The sequence below is a fragment of the Bombina bombina genome, chromosome 2 (genome assembly GCF_027579735.1).
Source record: "Bombina bombina isolate aBomBom1 chromosome 2, aBomBom1.pri, whole genome shotgun sequence".
In the NCBI taxonomy this organism is placed as follows: Eukaryota; Metazoa; Chordata; class Amphibia; order Anura; family Bombinatoridae; genus Bombina; species Bombina bombina.
In genome coordinates, this window is record NC_069500.1 from 1,104,040,618 (window position 1) to 1,104,050,086 (window position 9,469).

Consider the following 9,469-nt stretch of genomic DNA (forward strand, 5'->3'; position numbering starts at 1 on the left):
TCTGAGGCAGCGGACAGAAATCAACCTGATCTGGTTGATTGACACCCCTGCTAGCGGCCGATTGGCCACAAATCTGCAAGGGGCGACATTGCACCAGCAGTTCACAAGAACTGCTGGTGCAATGATAAATGCCGACAGCGTATGCTGTCTGCATTTATCAATGTGCAGCGGACATAATACGCTACTTGATATCATGTCCGCTCGCACATTGTTAAATATGCCCCTTGGTCTGAGGTATGTGGGGTCTTGCTAGCCTTTGTGACTTTTTGAGGTTCGCTAGTGGAGTCGTGTAGTGAACAAACTTAAGGCCCTCTATATTTCTCAATTCCCTCTTCATCGGATCCGCATCCAGGGCAATCCCCTCTTGTTGCTGAGTCTCAGTTTGATGCACACAATACCCTGGTGGAGGCTCACACTGGGGCTCTTCGGTGCAACCCCCAACAGGTAGAGTATCAAAGTTAATAGCATACGAGGCATCATTATCATGGCTATTTTCAGAGCCAGATTTATCTTTGTGTTGCTCTTTCATGTGAATAAATCAGCTTAGAAAAGAGCCGAATACCACTACCCAAGGCCATATTTGGAATTAATTTAGAAAACTAAGTAATGAGGGTAGGCCCAGCTGCGCTTCTCAGTATAGCCACAATAGCTGCTTTATAGCGATCTAGGCGGACACATAATTCTCTAATAAGATGAGTAGCTAATTCCATGGTGTGGTGAGCAATCAGTTGGTGCTGCGCTAGGCTTATTGTTTCAGCATAATAAGAACTGCTTTACCCGGGTGACTGGGGGAGGGGGGGAATAGAAGATAAAATGAAGGCCGCCGCCAAAGTCTTCACTGGCCCGGATTAGGTTTCCCTGCAATAATTTAAGTGAATGCTGAATATGGCAGTGGGTAAAGGCATTCGGCTATTTTCAGAGCCAGATTTATTTGTGTGAAAGATCTTTGTGTTGCTCTTTCACGTGAATAAATCAGCTTAGAAAAGAGCCGAATACCACTACCCAAGGCCATATTTGGAATTAAAGGGACAGTCTACACCAGAATTTTTATTGTTTTAAAAGATAGATAATCCCTTTATTACCCATTTCCCAGTTTTGCATAACCAACACAGTTATAATAATATACTTTTAACCTCTGTGATTATCTTGTATCTAAGCCTCTGCAAACTGCCCCTTTTTTCAGGTCTTTTGACAGACTTGCAGTCTAGCCAATCAGTGCCTACTCCCAGATTACTTCACGTGCACGAGCACAGTGTTATCTATATGAAATATGTGAACTAACACCCTCTAGTGGTGAAAAACTGTTAACATGCAATCTGAAAGAGGTGGGCTTCAAGGTCTAAGAAATTAGCATATGAACCTCCTAGGTTAAACTTTCAACTAAGAATACCAAGAGAACAAAGCAAAATTGGTGATAAAAGTAAATTGGAAAATTGTTTAAAATTACATGCTCTATCTGAATCATTAAAGTTTATTTTGGCCTAGACTGTCCCTTTAAATTAGAAAACTAAGTGCTGAATGCACGTACCTAGTGATCAACCCCTTTTGTACAACTTATTTGTAGGTATCTCAAAGTTCATTAAAATAAATCATACTAACTATTTATAGTGTAAAAACAACTAGTTTATTAGCAAAACACTGAGTCACATAAATTAAAATCATACAACAGAACATATTCCTCCTAAATCAAAGGTTAATTCTGCAAGCACAGTTTCTTATCTAAACTTAGTTTACTTCACTCAAAAACATTCATTAGGTTTGCTTGTCATTATTCTGAAGCGATCCTCACATAAAGTTTGTTTTGCAAATCATAGATAATTTAACACTGATAACTATAATTGATTTACTAGGGCATATTTGCTAGTAATAATGCTAATAATTGGCAAATCTGCTGTCCTATTATAATGTGATATACATTTTGTTATTCACTATTTATATAAATATCTTCTTTTTTTTCCAAAAAATATAGCAGAGATCAACATTACAAACATTAAATAGTTCACATTTTTCTTGACATCAGTTACTTATAGTGTTAAAGGGACATGAAACCCACAATTATTCTTTCATGATTCAGATAGAGCATACAATTTTAAGCAACATATCTATTTACTTTTATTTCATTCTCTTGTTGAGAAGAATACCTAGGTTGGCTCAGGAGAAGCATTGTACTACTGGGAGCTAGGTGATTGGTAGCTGTACATACTGTATATGCATCTTGTCATTGGCTCACCTAATGTTTACAGCTAGTTCCGAGTAATGTTTCACTGCTCCTTCAGCAAAGGATACTAAGAGAATCAAACAAATTTCATAATAGAAGTAAATTGGAAAATTGTATGTTCTATCTGAAAAAGAATGAAAAAACACTTGGGTTTCATGTCCCTTTAAATTTAGTGAAGATTACCAGTTGCAAAACACAATGAAATGTTTTTTAAACATTAATTACTTTATTTTAATATTAAGTACAAGCAACAAAGGGCACTTTTTGGTTTACAGTTTCAAATAGGTAAATTAAAGAAGGAAAACTAACAGACGACCACTTTTAGGCTTAAACAATAATAATGACAAACATCTTAAAGGGACAGTCTAGGCCAAATTAAACTTTCATGATTCAGATAGGGCATGTCATTTTAAACAATTTTCCAATTTACTGTTATCACCAATTTTGCTTTGTTCTCTTGGTATTCTTAGTTGAAAGCTTAAGTAGTAAGAAGTGAATACAGCGCCAACAAGAGGCCAAGGGATAAATATACTCACAGAGAGATAAAAGAAGATTATTTAATGAACCATGTTAAAAAGCATCAGTAATATAAGACTATATATAAAAAATGTGAAAAGCACATATAAATAAAATTACAAATACAGGAATATCTTACAGAAGCTGCTCAAAGGGCCAAAGCTGATAATTACAATAAAAACAGAGGTAATAACAGGTGATCAGTGTGAGTGGTACACCAGAATAAGAGTGTATACTAATAAAACAGAATTAGCCTAAGTACAACTATAACAAGTGCATCAAACAAAAAACTAATAAACAATAGTACAAACAATAGTGTTCAAAAATAGTGTTTCAAAAAAAGTGTTCCAAAAAATAGAAAAATGCACTGCAGTGCAAAAAAAGGGGGGTAGCAAAATAATTGTATAGATACGATCAAATAGTGAGTGAGTGCAAATGGATATAAAAATGCTAGCTACTTAATCCGGTGAGGTTAAGATATAATTAAATAAAATACACAATATGTAATAACATAAAAAATAAAATACACAATATGCAATAACATAAAAAATAAAATATAATCCAAAAAAGTGTTCAAAAAGTTGATCAACAAATGTTAGTGAAGAACAAAAATAAGTCAATCAAAACTAAAAAATGGAAAAAATGGGTGAAAAGCAAGGTGAAAGTGAGGAAATTGATTCCTTCCAATGTTAGTTACTTTAACAGATCCAAATTCCTGAGTGTGGTAGCTGAAGTAGCTGATTGGATCCTAGCACCTGTCAGCTGCTCCTATGGTATCCTAAAAAGTGTCCCTGTAAAAAAAAAGAAATTCACAACATAGTGTATCCAATATGAGAATGAAGTAAAGATTAAAGTAATGCTTACCAATATGTCAACGCGTTTCTGCCCTCAAAAAAGGGCCTTTCTCAAGACTAGAGGATCGTTAAACTGTAGAATAAAATGTTATACAGTATTTCTTTACAACAATATAATATACACTGATGTAGTTAACATCATGGTCTAAAAGAAACAAATATAGTAGAGAAAGATAGAGCATGTATGCATAGCTAAACACAGATAACTAGTAGGTTACTAAATAAGAGCTAACCAGTATATCACTAAACAGTATCAGAGGGTCACATGTCTAATATTGGGCTAAACAGTTCATAGCCTACTGTCATTATAGCAATTATAACATCACTGCCCAAGACTAACCTATCTCAGTTTTCCTGTTTCAGAAATCCAACCAGGCAATTAGACAAACCTCCCAAAAGTACACATAACAAAAAAGGCTACACAGTAATATACTCAGCCCACAGCAAGAGTAACTGAAGAGAGCATACCAGGCTAAACAGACTTATAAAGCAGTCCTACATTGGTCACCACCATAGCTGTCCAACTGATATGTATGGATACATAGTGGGATTTGAGATCTTCATGCACCAACAGCACTCTCCTTAGTGGAAACTAAGTCTTAGAAACCACTCAGTGATGTTGATTGCAGGACTAAGAGAAATTTTCTAAAGAAGCAACTTTTCCACTCATATATCTCTGTGAGTCGAGAGTTACCAATAAGTCTTGGCATTTCAATTAAAGGGGCAGTCAACACCAGAAATGTTGTTGTTTAAAAAGAAAGATAATCCCTTTATTACCCATTCCCCAGTTCTGCATAACCAACACAGTTATAATAATACACGTTTTACCTCTGTGATTATCTTGAATCTAAGCTTCTGCTGACTGCCCCCTTATTTCAGTTCTTTTGTCAGACTTGCATTTTAGCCAATCAGTGCTCACTCCTAGGTCACTTCACTGCATGAGCTCAATTTTATCTATATGAACACATGAACTAATGACCTCTAGTGGTCTAAATGCATTCAGATTAAAGGCAGTCTTCAAGGTCTAAGAAATTAGCATATGAACCTCCTAGGTTTAGCTTTCAACTTAGAATACCAAGTAAATTGGGAAGTTGTTTAAAATTACATTCCCTATTTAAATTATGAAAGTTTTTTTGGACTTGACTGTCCCTTTAAGGCAATCTCTCTCAGGTAAGTGGATTCAGAATGTCACGGGTTGGATAATGTCTGTCCGGCAAAAGACCCTAAGGTTGGGAAGTTACTTTACAAAACATTGCCCCAGCATGGAGGGTAAGACCCAGAACATTACCAATAGAGAGGTATAAAGGGGATAATCCAGGCCAAAGTCAGAATACAGTCCAGTAGTCGGAAATGTGTGGGTAGAAGACTAAACCATATCAAAATCAGTAGAGTAAATCCGGTCCAAGGTCAGAAAATATCGAACAGCAGAGTAACAGGATCACAGTCCAAAGTCAGGGTCAAGACAAGCAGTAGTCGGCAATAGGAATCCACAAAATAATTAGAGTAAATAATCCAGGAGATAAATCCTATACACGGGTATGGAAGTACAGAATGAAGGGCTTTAAATGGCAGTGTAGGCACGCTAACCCACATCAGAGGGAATTGACGGAACAGCGCAGTTAGATGGCGAGTGCTAACAAAAAGCACACTAACCATGAGCCGACCGATCGATATAGACAAAGCACACACAAAGGCAGGGCCAACCCACACAAACATGAGCGCTAAGTGTAGTGCTGACACAGAATCTTTAAAGGGATATCAAAGTTTAATTGTTGTAATAAAGAAAACACTAAGCAGTAGGTTATACTTAATAGAAATAATTGCAATATATATTATTAATAGTTTTTAAAAGGATTTTTACCTTTTTATTTTATTTATTTTTACTTCCTGTCACAACCCCACAAGGGAGCTGTACTCTACTGGAAGGCAAATTAGCAGCTTTTCCTAGCTGTAGTAAGAATATTGCCCATGCTCAGCAGATTAATTTTGCTGCTACAATAATGTAACAGTGGTCATTCAGTAAAAAAAGAATATGCTAAATCAAAGTGAAAATAAAAGGAAACAGATTGCATTAAATAATCAGGAACAACTTACTTGTTTTCTTGCAAAATAAGCAGTGAAGCTAGTGTGCTTCCTATAGAGACCACAACCCCCTTGTGGGGCTGTGACATCAATTAATGGCAAATTAAGTTAAAAACAATTCTTTAGGGGGTGTGTCCTAGCAGTGGCTCTGAGTAGTCGCATACCTCTAGAGCTCTGGGTGAAAAATTTGATAATACACCAATTATCAATATTATCCTACAGCTTTTGTTAACAGGGCGACTGGCTCAGTACTGCAACATATCATCTACAAAGAATATAGACAGAACTGCTGTATTTGTGAACCTGGAGCCGGAGTTGGACTTTAAGGGCATGCAGTGGCGGCAATATTGCAGGTGGCGTCCCCCCCGGCTTCCCGGAGTGTTTGTCCTTACTGGACACACTGGAAAGAATCTATTGATCAAGCACATTATTGTTTAATTGCATAGCTGAAGGACACTAAAGAAAGAGGAGAGGTGAACATCAATTTTCATATCTCTGACCGTCACGCACTCAAAATGGCTGCTGAGAGAGAAGACGGCTTCCTGACACGCTTGGATCAAATTTTTGAAAGGCTTGAAAATTGCCTGGTGTCCATGTTGGAGGGAGCTCCTAGGGATTCCTTGCAGACCCTACATCTAACAAATTTCACAGCAATGAACATAAAGGAAACCCCAAATATGACAAGATGGGGCCGCAGTCTTGGGCGCTCCTGCAGCTCCCCAGAGCCAAAGGAATCTCTCACGGCAAAAGGATAAACCATCCTACCGGCACTCACCATGTGATGTGGCGACAATCCAGATGAACTCGGACGGGTCTTCTTTTGACACACCACAGGAGGACCCTGATAATAAGGTAGTCAATATCGATGGTCATGCACCCAGAGATCAGAGCATGGTCACACCGGGTTTATATGCAGCCATCTTGCCATTCATAGAACATGCTGCATGGGCTCATGGATTTCACTCGGCAGGCTCAGCAATGGAGAATATGAGGTGTGTTTGGGAGTTAGGAGGGTACTCCCGGACTATCGCAAATACCGCTAAGACTTGCAAAATGCCTACTGTTAATCTACAATTTAAATTGAGCCGGATCGCTCCAATACAATGGGACCCAGTTCATCATCTTAACCGTCTGGGCTGTGGTGGACTGGAGACTTTTTACCCCAAAATACCGGGACAGAAATAATTAAAATAAAAATAAAAATGTGTAAATGTAGCTGGCTCTATCTGGCAGGGCATACCACGAACATCTTTTCCCACTTACATTAACTTTATTAACCTGATAATCAGAGGTTTGCAATGCTCAGCACTGGAATGTAACTGATACATGCCTATTTACTGTAAATGTATTGTTTGTTTCATATCGCACTTTTATAATTCAAAGGGAGGTTTGATAGGGTGTGTGGGGGGCCCTAGAGAGTTACCTCATATCTTATAAAATAATATAGAGATTATTAAACTGATGGATTTACAGTGTGTAGAACTAGGACATATTGTAGGTTCCCCCCCTGGGTCTAACGGCCGGGACCTCGGGTGGGACACAGACATGAGTCTTACACGGATGAAAGAGTATGTACCAAGCGAGTGGGGGAGACTATAGGCTCTGCCAATATATATATAAGCACTACAACAAGGTTAATATTCTCTTAATGTACAATTTTAAAGTGGGAAATGTTGCGTTATTTCAGATAGAGCAAACAAGGGTGATCTCTCACATCACAGCTTGAAAGCAAACACATACAAAGAGATCCCCTTTCTAGCCCATATTTAGAGACAGATCTTTTTTATACAGCTATAAATCTATTGTTTACATAGCTATGTTAGTTTAGCATTTTTGGTGTGTCCAGTTCAGACGTACGCAGCATTTTCTCTAAGTTATCTTTGTTACTCTTGTATTACCTTTTAATGCTGCATTTTTTTTTCTTTGCTGTGTGTTTGTTTTCTCTTTGTTTTTTGTTTTTTTTTTGTTTTCATTAATGTATTTCATATTGACCCCTAACACAACTTTAATTTAAATGTTAAAGTCCAAGAGTGGCCTGAATTGTATCATCAGGGGAAGAAATTATAATCCCTATTGTTTTATTACACTATCATCTAGGATCCAAGACGGATTCGCAATATAACCAAGAGGGATGAAAAAAAGAGGACTCTTTAAATATTGAGCGAACATATGTTTATTATACAACACTTGTATAATCACCAAATGCACATCTTTATGTATGTTTGATATTTGTACTACGCATTTCCTCAATAAAAAAGTTAAATATAAAAAAACAAAAAAACTATTCTTTAAAAATTATAATACATATTGCATTTAATTCTAGTTAAAGGGACAGTAAAGTCATAATTAGATATCCATGATTTAGGCAGAGCATACAATTTTAAACAACTTTCCAATTTACTTCAATTATTTAATTTGCTTTCTTCTCTTGTTATCCTTTGCTGAAAGGTTCGCATAGATAAGCTCAGAAGAAGCAAAGAACCTAGGTTCTAGCTGCTGATTGGTGGCTGCATATATATACCGATTGTCATTGGCTCACCCGTATGTTCAGTTATAAACCAGTATTGCATTGCTGCTCCTTCAACAAATGATACCAAGAGAATAAAGCAAATTTGATAGTAGAAGTAAACTGGAAAGTTGTTTAAAATTGTATTTTCTACCTAAATCATGGGGGGGGATTTGGGCTTCAAGTCCTTAGTGTTTTTTTACTACAACAATTAAGCAGACTCTTGTATATCCCTTTAAGTTCTGAAATGTTAGTTATCTATCTGCAGGCAGTGGCTACACTGATCATTTGTAAGTGCTCATTTAGCAAGAAAGCAAGCAAGTTATTTTCTGTGTGTTTGTTTTTTTAAAACACAATCTATTTCTTTGTATGTTTACTTTGATTTAGCATATTTGTTTCTCCTAAAGGAGCACTGTTTAATATCCCTTTAAATGGGAGCAGGTCTACCATTTGCTGAGAATCCACTACCACTTTGCATCATCTCAACAGATGATAACTCCACTATGGCTCTCAATTCTTTGCAGATGATAAGGTTGCCTTCCTCAGGGGGTAAATTCCACCCCAGGAGCAACACTACTAAGTACGTTGACAAGTTCCTGTTATTGCACTGATCCGATTTACTATCAGTATCCAATATTATAATGTCTACAATACTGCTACTTATCATGGCGCAGCGTGAAATCAAGGCGCTGCCCTTTTGCAGTTGTTTCATTATTGCTATTTCATGCTTTCTTAATTAGTAGTCGTAGTTCAAACATTTTTATTTTTTTACCCATAATCTATGACTATTAGTATGCATTGCTATTAATGCTCTTACATCATTCACAACCAAAGCATTTAGACTAATTATATCAAACTGCATAGAGTGTTATTGTTATATTTCATAGGAAACATTCACCTAGATTATGAGTTTTGCGTTCCAGTTTTAACGCTGAAAAAATGGTTATTTCAGCGTAAAAACTGGAACGCAACCATTACGAGTCTTGTCGGTATAGCTGTAACGCAACGTCAATCTCAGACTCAAAAATTTTTGCTTGGGATTTCCATAGCGCTGGTATTACAGGTTGTGCGGTGAGGCTAAAATGCTTGCATTCCAGCCTATACCGACACAATCTGAGACCAGTAGTTATGAGTTTTGCACAAAAAAAAGTTACACAAAACTCATAACTAACTCATAACTAAAATGTTACAAAGTATACTAACAGCCATAAACTTCCTATTAACCCCTAAACCGCAACCCTCCCACATCGCAAACATTATATGAAACCTATTAACCCTAATCTGCCACTCCCG